This window comes from Oncorhynchus kisutch, unplaced genomic scaffold, assembly GCF_002021735.2.
Source record: "Oncorhynchus kisutch isolate 150728-3 unplaced genomic scaffold, Okis_V2 scaffold2151, whole genome shotgun sequence".
Classification (NCBI taxonomy): domain Eukaryota; kingdom Metazoa; phylum Chordata; class Actinopteri; order Salmoniformes; family Salmonidae; genus Oncorhynchus; species Oncorhynchus kisutch.
In genome coordinates this window covers 1-12,994 of record NW_022264096.1, presented here as the reverse complement: position 1 = coordinate 12,994, position 12,994 = coordinate 1, and the positions used below count along the sequence as shown (strand labels likewise).

The 12,994-nt window shown below is 40.0% G+C and overlaps 5 non-coding genes across 5 annotated transcripts; all 5 read left to right on the top strand.

Annotated features, from left to right (window-relative positions):
* Positions 1-3,244: 3,244 nt before the first annotated feature.
* Positions 3,245-3,317, top strand: trnai-aau (transfer RNA isoleucine (anticodon AAU)). The gene has a single exon. It is a non-coding gene; the product is annotated as a tRNA-Ile (tRNA).
* Positions 3,318-3,981: 664 nt separating this feature from the next.
* Positions 3,982-4,054, top strand: trnav-aac (transfer RNA valine (anticodon AAC)). Its single transcript has one exon. It is a non-coding gene; the product is annotated as a tRNA-Val (tRNA).
* Positions 4,055-4,567: 513 nt separating this feature from the next.
* Positions 4,568-4,640, top strand: trnav-cac (transfer RNA valine (anticodon CAC)). Its single transcript has one exon. It is a non-coding gene; the product is annotated as a tRNA-Val (tRNA).
* Positions 4,641-5,814: 1,174 nt separating this feature from the next.
* trnav-cac (transfer RNA valine (anticodon CAC)) lies at positions 5,815-5,887 on the top strand. Its single transcript has one exon. It is a non-coding gene; the product is annotated as a tRNA-Val (tRNA).
* A 6,814-nt stretch (positions 5,888-12,701) lies between these two features.
* Positions 12,702-12,774, top strand: trnav-aac (transfer RNA valine (anticodon AAC)). The gene has a single exon. It is a non-coding gene; the product is annotated as a tRNA-Val (tRNA).
* The last annotated feature ends 220 nt before the right edge of the window (positions 12,775-12,994 follow it).

The following is a 12,994-nucleotide window of genomic DNA, read 5'->3' as shown; positions in this document are numbered from 1 at the left end:
CAAGCCTAACGTTGACCGTGTGGCATTAACCCTTAATAGTTAAAAGAAGGTGTTTAATTCAAAGAGTTTGCATTGACTTCTTTCCCCATAGGAATACATTGCCTGCACCCCTAAATTCAACCTGAAGCCTATGTGGGTTATGAATGTCGTATGAACCTGTCTTCGATGACAGTCCATCAGGCCACTATGAGGTCTACCTGTGTTGATTCTAAGCTTCCTGGACCAACCGGAAGTGGTTAAAATCACCCTAAAAGTGTTTATTCATACCCTGCCTGCAGTTTGATAGACATAGTGCATTCAACCCTGTGTAAATCAGTCAATTCTTAAAGTAAGGACTTAAAACTCAGGATTCTGTAAAAGCATACCCCAGTGAGGATATGTGTTGACTTATAGCTTCCTGTGCCAACCGGAAGTGCCATAATTGGTGTCTCAGGGGCTGTTTCGAGGGGTTAAAAAAGTCAGATCTTTCCAAAACTTCATAGATGTGATTAGGCAACCCCCATGAACTGTAAATCAGTCATTTTTCCCATAAAATTTCAAAGGAAAAATAAATCACACTAAAACACAACTTGGATGGAGGGACGTATTGGGGTGCGTAGAGACAGACAGTGACTGCAATAGTTAGCTTTGTTCGAGCTAAAAAAGAACCGTCAGACCTAGAGTTCCGAAACTTTAGAATCCTGTTCTAGACCTCCGGTCGATAGTGCGTGGTGAGTTAGGTGGCTCTAGAAGGTTCTCGGACCGAGAAACAGCCTCGTACATTTGCAATGATTTGAATTCATTTTGACCATTACGAAAATGACGACATTTAGAAAAGTCTCAGAGACACAAGACTAGGTGCATTGCGACCGTGTCGGCCCATAGAGACGGACCCCAACGTTTCTGTCCGATAGCTCATTCAAGGACCCCGTAGCAAGTCATGTAAAAAGTGGATTTTCAGCACCAATTAGGGTTTTGCTCGGACACCAAATGAACGATCGAGCCGAAACTTGGGATTCGGGGTCGCCTCAGCTAGGCCTACACATAACATAAGAAATGGACCCGCAGCTAGAACGTAACTACGTGTTTTATGTTTTTTTTAATGGTTTGAACCGAAGGCGTTGTGAATTTTGGGCCAGCTCTGAAGTATGTGATAGTTGGCTACTAAACGAGTTGGAAAAAGTGGGTTTGGTGTCAGTTTGTATCAGTTTGGTGTCAGAATGATATCTAATTGACTGATGGACGGTGACTTGCTGGTGACTCTTGTCCATTTGCAATATGTTTAAACAGTGAGGTACCATCACCAAAGTGACATTCTGAAATCAACCCTAACGAGCGACTGAGATGAACCAGAATCACTGCCCAGCCATCCCGAGTTCATCGGGCCAGTCAATTTCACATTCCTGCAGGATTTTTATAGCATGACAAATTCGTGATGGTACCTGCCCATTGAACCATATTGCAAATGCACAGTGACTTTGCAAAAGTAAGAAAACATAAACAAATGGACATAATGAAATCACCATATTTTTTTTTTGGGTTACCAGTTGCACAACAATGCACGTGCATTTGCAATATGATTCAACAGTGAAAAAACATCACAAAATGGACATGATGAAGTCAACACAACGAGCGATGGAAAGGAGCAACTATCACTGCCAGGCCTTCCCGAGTTCATCTGGCCAGTCAATTTTGCATTTCTGCAGGATTTTTGAGCATGTCAAATTTCTTATGGTAAATGCCCATTGAACCATATTGCAAATGTACATGCACTTGCAATATGATTCTATAGTGAAAAAACATCACCAAATGGACATGATGAAATCAACACAACGAGTGATGGAAAGGTACAACTATCACTGCTCGGCCATCCTGTGTTCATCAGGACAGTCAATTTTGCATTTTTGAGCATGTCAAATTTCTTATGGTTAATGCCCATTGAACCATATTGCAAATGTACATGCACTTGCAATATGATTCTATAGTGAAAAAACATCACCAAATGGACATGATGAAATCAACACAACGAGTGATGGAAAGGAACAACTATCACTGCCCGGCCATCCCGAGTTCATCAGGCCAGTCAATTTTGCATTTTTGAGCATGTCAAATTTCTTATGGTAAATGCCCATTGAACCATATTGCAAATGTACATGCACTTGCAATATGATTCTATAGTGAAAAAACATCACCAAATGGACATGATGAAATCAACACAACGAGTGATGGAAAGGAACAACTATCACTGCCCGGCCATCCCGAGTTCTTCAGGCCAGTCAATTTTGCATTTCTGCAGGATTTTTGAGCATGTCAAATTTCTTATGGTATTTGGCCCCAAAAAAAGTGACTTTTGACTTTGACTTTTGACTTCCTATGAAATCATATTGCAAATGGACAAATCATATTCCTTATGCACAAGTAAAAATAAATTATGATAATACAATTTTACAAATGTATATTCATATAGTTCTTAAGCATGATGAATTGACATAAAATCGAAACAATTTCGAAAAATGGTCCAGAAAGCACTTTTTTACGAGGGTGATAAGTTTAAATAAAAGTTCACATTTTCGACTTTTGACTTCCTATGAAATCATATTGCAAATGGAAAAAACATATGCCTTTTATGCACAAGTTAAAAAAAAATGATGATAATAAAATATGACTAAAGTATGTTGATACAGTTCTTATACATGTGTAATTGACACAAAAATGCAAAGAATTTTGAAAAATGGTCCAGAAAGCACTTTTTCAAGGGTGTGTGAAGTTTTTTACAAAATTTTGATATTTTTGACTTTTGACTTTTGACTTCCTATGAAATCATATTGCAAATGGACAAAACATATTTCTTATGCGCATGTAAAAAAAAATGTATGCTAATAAAATTGGACAAAAGTATATTCATACAGTTCTTACACATGTGTAATTGACAAAGAAATCTAAAGAATTTCGAAAAACGGTCCAGAAAGCACTTTTTTAAGGGGTGATAATTTTTGACAAAAAAATCATTTTTTCAAAATTTTGCTTTTGGATGTTGACTTGAGGTCCATTTCCAATATGAAAAACCACAGTGGAGCGCACTCGCCACCTGTTGGATTTTTGAAGTTTTACAACTGGCAATTGCCATTTGGCATTTGCAATCAACTTTGCATGAATCAACGCCGAATTGGATGGTATTGACCAATGTGTATATGGTTTGTCCGATGCCAATGATTTGCCATTCATTTTTTTCCACTTCAGGGGGGACTTCCCTTACACTTGTTAGGTTTCCGTAGTGTAGTGGTTATCACATTCGCCTAATACGCGAAAGATCCCCGGTTCGGGGCCGGGCGGAAACACATTTTAACAAATTGGACAGTAAGCCTATTCACTTAGTACTCTGTCCCATTTTCGGAATTCATGCTTTTCCTTTTCCTCATGCAAATTCATTTATCAGGGTCATTGTACTGGATATATCCAATGAAATGGCAATATAATCCAAGGTAAAACAAACAAAAATGTAGATTGTTTTCTGTCATTACAGCTGCTTGATGTGACGGCTAGTTTTTAATGGGTACTATACACAATACCCCATAATGACAAAGCGATAACATATAGTTTTTATTAATGAAAAAAATATTTAAAAAAAAACGTATTTACATACGTTTTCAGACCCTTTGCTATGAGGCTGGAAATTGAGCTCAGGTCCATCCTGTTTCCATTGATCATCCTTAGATATTTCTTTAACTTGATTGGAGTCCACCTGTGGTAAATTCAAATGATTGGTCATTTCTGCAGCATTGAAGGTACCCAAGAACACAGTGGCTTCCATCACTCTTAAATGGAAGAAGTTTTGAACCACCAAGCCTCTTCCAAGAGCCGGCGGCACACAATAATTCCCGGCTTCTCAAGCCTTATTGCTTAATTAATGGACTAAGTAATTTCTGATTTCATTAGGTTCTGAGAGCGATAAATGTCCCACCCAGCCAATGTCAGTCACACCCTTTGAATTCCACTCATTAGGTTTCTGTAGTGTAGTGGTTATCACGTTCGCTTAACACGCGAAAGGTCCCCGGTTCGAGACCGGGCGGAAACATATTTTAAAAAATTGGACAGTAAGCCTATTCACTTAGGACTCGGTCCCAATTTCGGAATTCATGCTTTTCCTTCGCACTTCTCAATATTTGCTATTCAGACATACCTTTTTTAGTCGCGTAACGCACTCTGCATGTGTGGCTAGCTTGGGCGCTCTGAATATATTCCTGCTACGTGTGGTCTGAGGTCCATAATGATTCAAATAGTTTACCATGCCAGGGTAAGCTGACAAGAAACACAGCCCTTATTTCAAGTGTTTTTAAAATCCCCCGTGGGGAATATGAATGGTGGAAAAACGATTGGAACCATTTTCCTGTTTGACCGCTAGTTTTTAATGGGTATTATGGCTCTTTCTGTGGTACTCAATTTGGGATATTATGTGAGGTAGACTTGTGGGCATTCCTAATATTTTCCACGACTTCCTCTTTTTGTATTGTAGTTTCAGTAGTGTAGTGGTTATCACGTTCGCCTCACACGCGAAAGTCAGTCACACCCTTAGTTATCCACACATTAGGTTTCCGTAGTGTAGTGGTTATCACGTTCGCCTCACACGCGAAAGGTCCCCGGTTCGAAACCGTGTGGAAACATTTTGTAATATTCAATATTTCCCAATGCCCAGAGGCTAGCATTTGGTTTGAAACAGTTGAGTTTTGTCTAAACCTTGCAGTCTACCTAGATTATTTTCTGTCATTACAGCTGCTTGATGTGACCGCTAGTTGTTAATGGGTACTATACACAATACCCCATAATGACAAAGCGATAACATATAGTTTTTATTAATGAAAAAAATATTTTAAAAAAAACTTATATACATACGTTTTCAGACCCTTTGCTATGAGGCTGGAAATTGAGCTCAGGTCCATCCTGTTTCCATTGATCATCCTTAGATATTTCTTTAACTTGATTGGAGTCCACCTGTGGTAAATTCAAATGATTGGTCATTTCTGCAGCATTGAAGGTACCCAAGAACACAGTGGCTTCCATCACTCTTAAATGCAAGAAGTTTTGAACCACCAAGCCTCTTCCAAGAGCCGGCGGCACACAATAATTCCCGGCTTCTCAAGCCTTATTGCTTAATTAATGGACTAAGTAATTTCTGATTTCATTAGGTTCTGAGAGCGATAAATGTCCCACCCAGCCAAAGTCAGTCACACCCTTTGAATACCTCTCATTAGGTTTCTGAAGTGTAGTGGTTATCACGTTCGCTTAACACGTGAAAGGTCCCCGGTTCGAGACCGGGCGGAAACATATTTTAAAAAATTGGACAGTAAGCCTATTCACTTAGGACTCGGTCCCAATTTCAGAATTCATGCTTTTCCTTCGCACTTCTCAATATTTGCTATTCAGACATACCTTTTTTAGTCGCGTAACGCACTCTGCATGTGTGGCTAGCTTGGGCGCTCTGAATACATTCCTGCTACGTGTGGTCTGAGGTCCATAATGATTCAAATAGTTTACCATGCCAGGGTAAGCTGACAAGAAACACAGCCCTTATTTCAAGTGTTTTTAAAATCCCCCGTGGGGAATATGAATGGTGGAAAAACGATTGGAACCATTTTCCTGTTTGACCGCTAGTTTTTAATGGGTATTATGGCTCTTTCTGTGGTACTCAATTTGGGATATTATGTGAGGTAGACTTGTGGGCATTCCTAATATTTTCCACGACTTCCTCTTTTTGTATTGTAGTTTCAGTAATGTAGTGGTTATCACGTTCGCCTCACACGCGAAAGTCAGTCACACCCTTAGTTTTCCACACATTAGGTTTCCGTAGTGTAGTGGTTATCACGTTCGCCTCACACGCGAAAGGTCCCCGGTTCGAAACCGTGCGGAAACATTTTGTAATATTCAACATTTCCCAATGCCCAGAGGCTAGCATTTGGTTTGAAACAGTTGAGTTTTGTCTAAACCTTGCAGTCTACCTAGATTATTTTCTGTCATTACAGCTGCTTGATGTGACCGCTAGTTGTTAATGGGTACTATACACAATACCCCATAATGACAAAGCGATAACATATAGTTTTTATTAATGAAAAAAATATTTAAAAAAAAACTTATATACATACGTTTTCAGACCCTTTGCTATGAGGCTGGAAATTGAGCTCAGGTCCATCCTGTTTCCATTGATCATCCTTAGATATTTCTTTAACTTGATTGGAGTCCACCTGTGGTAAATTCAAATGATTGGTCATTTCTGCAGCATTGAAGGTACCCAAGAACACAGTGGCTTCCATCACTCTTAAATGGAAGAAGTTTTGAACCACCAAGCCTCTTCCAAGAGCCGGCGGCACACAATAATTCCCGGCTTCTCAAGCCTTATTGCTTAATTAATGGACTAAGTAATTTCTGATTTCATTAGGTTCTGAGAGCGATAAATGTCCCACCCAGCCAAAGTCAGTCACACCCTTTGAATACCTCTCATTAGATTTCTGTAGTGTAGTGGTTATCACGTTCGCTTAACACGCGAAAAGTCCCCGGTTCGAGACCCGGCGGAAACATATTTAAAAAAATTGGACAGTAAGCCTATTCACTTAGGACTTGGTCCCAATTTCAGAATTCATGCTTTTCCTTCGCACCTCTCAATATTTGCTATTCAGACATACCTTTTTTAGTCGCGTAACGCACTCTGCATGTGTGGCTAGCTTGGGCGCTCTGAATACATTCCTGCTACGTGTGGTCTGAGGTCCATAATGATTCAAATAGTTTACCATGCCAGGGTAAGCTGACAAGAAACACAGCCCTTATTTCAAGTGTTTTTAAAATCCCCCGTGGGGAATATGAATGGTGGAAAAACGATTGGAACCATTTTCCTGTTTGACCGCTAGTTTTTAATGGGTATTATGGCTCTTTCTGTGGTACTCAATTTGGGATATTATGTGAGGTAGACTTGTGGGCATTCCTAATATTTTCCACGACTTCCTCTTTTTGTATTGTAGTTTCAGTAATGTAGTGGTTATCACGTTCGCCTCACACGCGAAAGTCAGTCACACCCTTAGTTTTCCACACATTAGGTTTCCGTAGTGTAGTGGTTATCACATTCTCCTCACACGCGAAATGTCCCTGGTTCGAAACCATGCGGAAACATTTTGTAATATTCAATATTTCCCAATGCCCAGAGGCTAGCATTTGGTTTGAAACAGTTGAGTTTTGTCTAAACCTTGCAGTCTACCTAGATTATTTTCTGTCATTACAGCTGCTTGATGTGACCGCTAGTTTTTAATGGGTACTATACACAATACCCCATAATGACAAAGCGATAACATATAGTTTTTATTAATGAAAAAAATATTTAAAAAAAACGTATTTACATACGTTTTCAGACCCTTTGCTATGAGGCTGGAAATTGAGCTCAGGTCCATCCTGTTTCCATTGATCATCCTTAGATATTTCTTTAACTTGATTGGAGTCCACCTGTGGTAAATTCAAATGATTGGTCATTTCTGCAGCATTGAAGGTACCCAAGAACACAGTGGCTTCCATCACTCTTAAATGGAAGAAGTTTTGAACCACCAAGCCTCTTCCAAGAGCCGGCGGCACACAATAATTCCCGGCTTCTCAAGCCTTATTGCTTAATTAATGGACTAAGTAATTTCTGATTTCATTAGGTTCTGAGAGCGATAAATGTCCCACCCAGCCAAAGTCAGTCACACCCTTTGAATACCTCTCATTAGATTTCTGTAGTGTAGTGGTTATCACGTTCGCTTAACACGCGAAAGGTCCCCGGTTCGAGACCCGGCGGAAACATATTTAAAAAAATTGGACAGTAAGCCTATTCACTTAGGACTTGGTCCCAATTTCAGAATTCATGCTTTTCCTTCGCACCTCTCAATATTTGCTATTCAGACATACCTTTTTTAGTCGCGTAACGCACTCTGCATGTGTGGCTAGCTTGGGCGCTCTGAATACATTCCTGCTACGTGTGGTCTGAGGTCCATAATGATTCAAATAGTTTACCATGCCAGGGTAAGCTGACAAGAAACACAGCTCTTATTTCAAGTGTTTTTAAAATCCCCCGTGGGGAATATGAATGGTGGAAAAACGATTGGAACCATTTTCCTGTTTGACCGCTAGTTTTTAATGGGTATTATGGCTCTTTCTGTGGTACTCAATTTGGGATATTATGTGAGGTAGACTTGTGGGCATTCCTAATATTTTCCACGACTTCCTCTTTTTGTATTGTAGTTTCAGTAATGTAGTGGTTATCACGTTCGCCTCACACGCGAAAGTCAGTCACACCCTTAGTTTTCCACACATTAGGTTTCCGTAGTGTAGTGGTTATCACATTCTCCTCACACGCGAAAGGTCCCTGGTTCGAAACCATGCGGAAACATTTTGTAATATTCAATATTTCCCAATGCCCAGAGGCTAGCATTTGGTTTGAAACAGTTGAGTTTTGTCTAAACCTTGCAGTCTACCTAGATTATTTTCTGTCATTACAGCTGCTTGATGTGACCGCTAGTTTTTAATGGGTACTATACACAATACCCCATAATGACAAAGCGATAACATATAGTTTTTATTAATGAAAAAAATATTTAAAAAAAACGTATTTACATACGTTTTCAGACCCTTTGCTATGAGGCTGGAAATTGAGCTCAGGTCCATCCTGTTTCCATTGATCATCCTTAGATATTTCTTTAACTTGATTGGAGTCCACCTGTGGTAAATTCAAATGATTGGTCATTTCTGCAGCATTGAAGGTACCCAAGAACACAGTGGCTTCCATCACTCTTAAATGGAAGAAGTTTTGAACCACCAAGCCTCTTCCAAGAGCCGGCGGCACACAATAATTCCCGGCTTCTCAAGCCTTATTGCTTAATTAATGGACTAAGTAATTTCTGATTTCATTAGGTTCTGAGAGCGATAAATGTCCCACCCAGCCAAAGTCAGTCACACCCTTTGAATACCTCTCATTAGATTTCTGTAGTGTAGTGGTTATCACGTTCGCTTAACACGCGAAAGGTCCCCGGTTCGAGACCCGGCGGAAACATATTTAAAAAAATTGGACAGTAAGCCTATTCACTTAGGACTTGGTCCCAATTTCAGAATTCATGCTTTTCCTTCGCACCTCTCAATATTTGCTATTCAGACATACCTTTTTTAGTCGCGTAACGCACTCTGCATGTGTGGCTAGCTTGGGCGCTCTGAATACATTCCTGCTACGTGTGGTCTGAGGTCCATAATGATTCAAATAGTTTACCATGCCAGGGTAAGCTGACAAGAAACACAGCCCTTATTTCAAGTGTTTTTAAAATCCCCCGTGGGGAATATGAATGGTGGAAAAACGATTGGAACCATTTTCCTGTTTGACCGCTAGTTTTTAATGGGTATTATGGCTCTTTCTGTGGTACTCAATTTGGGATATTATGTGAGGTAGACTTGTGGGCATTCCTAATATTTTCCACGACTTCCTCTTTTTGTATTGTAGTTTCAGTAATGTAGTGGTTATCACGTTCGCCTCACACGCGAAAGTCAGTCACACCCTTAGTTTTCCACACATTAGGTTTCCGTAGTGTAGTGGTTATCACATTCTCCTCACACGCGAAAGGTCCCTGGTTCGAAACCATGCGGAAACATTTTGTAATATTCAATATTTCCCAATGCCCAGAGGCTAGCATTTGGTTTGAAACAGTTGAGTTTTGTCTAAACCTTGCAGTCTACCTAGATTATTTTCTGTCATTACAGCTGCTTGATGTGACCGCTAGTTTTTAATGGGTACTATACACAATACCCCATAATGACAAAGCGATAACATATAGTTTTTATTAATGAAAAAAATATTTAAAAAAAACGTATTTACATACGTTTTCAGACCCTTTGCTATGAGGCTGGAAATTGAGCTCAGGTCCATCCTGTTTCCATTGATCATCCTTAGATATTTCTTTAACTTGATTGGAGTCCACCTGTGGTAAATTCAAATGATTGGTCATTTCTGCAGCATTGAAGGTACCCAAGAACACAGTGGCTTCCATCACTCTTAAATGGAAGAAGTTTTGAACCACCAAGCCTCTTCCAAGAGCCGGCGGCACACAATAATTCCCGGCTTCTCAAGCCTTATTGCTTAATTAATGGACTAAGTAATTTCTGATTTCATTAGGTTCTGAGAGCGATAAATGTCCCACCCAGCCAAAGTCAGTCACACCCTTTGAATACCTCTCATTAGATTTCTGTAGTGTAGTGGTTATCACGTTCGCTTAACACGCGAAAGGTCCCCGGTTCGAGACCCGGCGGAAACATATTTAAAAAAATTGGACAGTAAGCCTATTCACTTAGGACTTGGTCCCAATTTCAGAATTCATGCTTTTCCTTCGCACCTCTCAATATTTGCTATTCAGACATACCTTTTTTAGTCGCGTAACGCACTCTGCATGTGTGGCTAGCTTGGGCGCTCTGAATACATTCCTGCTACGTGTGGTCTGAGGTCCATAATGATTCAAATAGTTTACCATGCCAGGGTAAGCTGACAAGAAACACAGCCCTTATTTCAAGTGTTTTTAAAATCCCCCGTGGGGAATATGAATGGTGGAAAAACGATTGGAACCATTTTCCTGTTTGACCGCTAGTTTTTAATGGGTATTATGGCTCTTTCTGTGGTACTCAATTTGGGATATTATGTGAGGTAGACTTGTGGGCATTCCTAATATTTTCCACGACTTCCTCTTTTTGTATTGTAGTTTCAGTAGTGTAGTGGTTATCACGTTCGCCTCACACGCGAAAGTCAGTCACACCCTTAGTTTTCCACACATTAGGTTTCCGTAGTGTAGTGGTTATCACATTTGCCTCACACGTGAAAGGTCCCTGGTTCGAAACCGTGCGGAAACATTTTGTAATATTCAATATTTCCCTATGCCCAGAGGCTAGCATTTGGTTTGAAACAGTTGAGTTTTGTCTAAACCTTGCAGTCTACCTAGATTATTTTCTGTCATTACAGCTGCTTGATGTGACCGCTAGTTTTTAATGGGTACTATACACAATACCCCATAATGACAAAGCGATAACATATAATTTTTATTAATGAAAAAAATATTTAAAAAAAACTTATTTACATACGTTTTCAGACCCTTTGCTATGAGGCTGGAAATTGAGCTCAGGTCCATCCTGTTTCCATTGATCATCCTTAGATATTTCTTTAACTTGATTGGAGTCCACCTGTGGTAAATTCAAATGATTGGTCATTTCTGCAGCATTGAAGGTACCCAAGAACACAGTGGCTTCCATCACTCTTAAATGCAAGAAGTTTTGAACCACCAAGCCTCTTCCAAGAGCCGGCGGCACACAATAATTCCCGGCTTCTCAAGCCTTATTGCTTAATTAATGGACTAAGTAATTTCTGATTTCATTAGGTTCTGAGAGCGATAAATGTCCCACCCAGCCAAAGTCAGTCACACCCTTTGAATTCCACTCATTAGCTTTCAGTAGTGTAGTGTTATCATGTTCGCTTAAACACGAAAAGTCCCCGGTTGAGACCGGAGTTGTGGAAACATATTTTAAAAATTGCGACAGTAAGCCTATTCACTTAGGACTCGGCTCCCCAATTTCGGAATTCATGCTTTCCTTCGCACTTCTCAATATTTGCTATTCAGACATACCTTTTTAGTCCGCGTTAACGCACTCTGCATGTGCTGGATAGCTTGGGCGCTCTGAATACATTCCTGCTACGTTGGTCTGAGGTCCATAATGATTCAAATAGTTTACCATGCCAGGGTAAGCTGGACAAGAAACACAGCCTTATTTCAAGTGTTTTTTTTAAAATCCCCCGTGGGGAATATGAATGGTGGAAAAACGATTGGAACCCATTTTTCCTGTTTGACTGCTAGTTTTTTAATGGGTATTATGGCTCTTTCTGTGGTACTCAATTTGGGATATATGTGAGGTAGACTTAGTGGGCATTCCTAAGTACTTCCACGACTTCCTCTTTTTGTATTGTAGTTTCATAATGTAGTGGTTATCACGTTCGCTCACACGCGAAAGTCAGTCACACCTTAGTTTTCACACATTAGGTTTCCGTAGTGTAGTGGTTATCACATTCTCCTCACACGCGAAAGGTCCCTGGTTCGAAACCATGCGGAACATTTTGTAATATTCAATATTTCCCAATGCCCAGAGGCTAGCATTTGGTTTGAAACAGTGAGTTTTGTCTAAACCTTGCAGTCTACCTAGATTATTTTCGGTCTTACGATGCTTGATGTGACCGCTAGTTTTTAATGGGTACTATACACAATACCCCATAATGACAAAGCGATAACATAGTTTTATTAATGAAAAAATATTTAAAAAAAAACTTATTTACATACGTTTTCAGACCTTTGCTATGAGGCTGGAAATTGAGCTCAGGTCCATCCTGTTTCCCATTGATCATCCTTAGATATTTCTTTAACTTGATTGGAGTCCACCTGTGGTAAATTCAAATGATTGGTCATTTCTGCAGCAGCATGAAGGTACCCAAGAACACAGTGGCTTCCATCTCTTAAATGGAAGAAGTTTTGAACCACCAAGCCTCTTCCAAGAGCCGGCGGCACACAATAATTCCCGGCTTCTCAAGCCTTATTGCTTAATTAATGGACTAAGTAATTTTGATTTCATTAGGTTCTGAGAGCGATAAAGTCCCACCCAGCCAAGTCAGTCACACCCTTTGAATTCCTCTCATTAGATTTTCTGTAGTGTAGTGGTTATCACGTTCGCTTAACACGCGAAAGGTCCCCGGTTCGAGACCGGGCGGAAACATATTAAAAAAAATTGGACAGTAAGCCTATTCACTTAGGACTTGTGCCAATTTAGAATTCATGTTTCCTTCGACACTCTCAATATTTGCTATTCAGACATACCTTTTTTAGTCGCGTAACGCACTCTGCATGTTGGCTAGCTTGGGCGTCTGATACATTCTGCTACGTGTGGTTTCTGGGTCCATAATGATTCAAATAGTTTACATGCCAGGGTAAGCTGA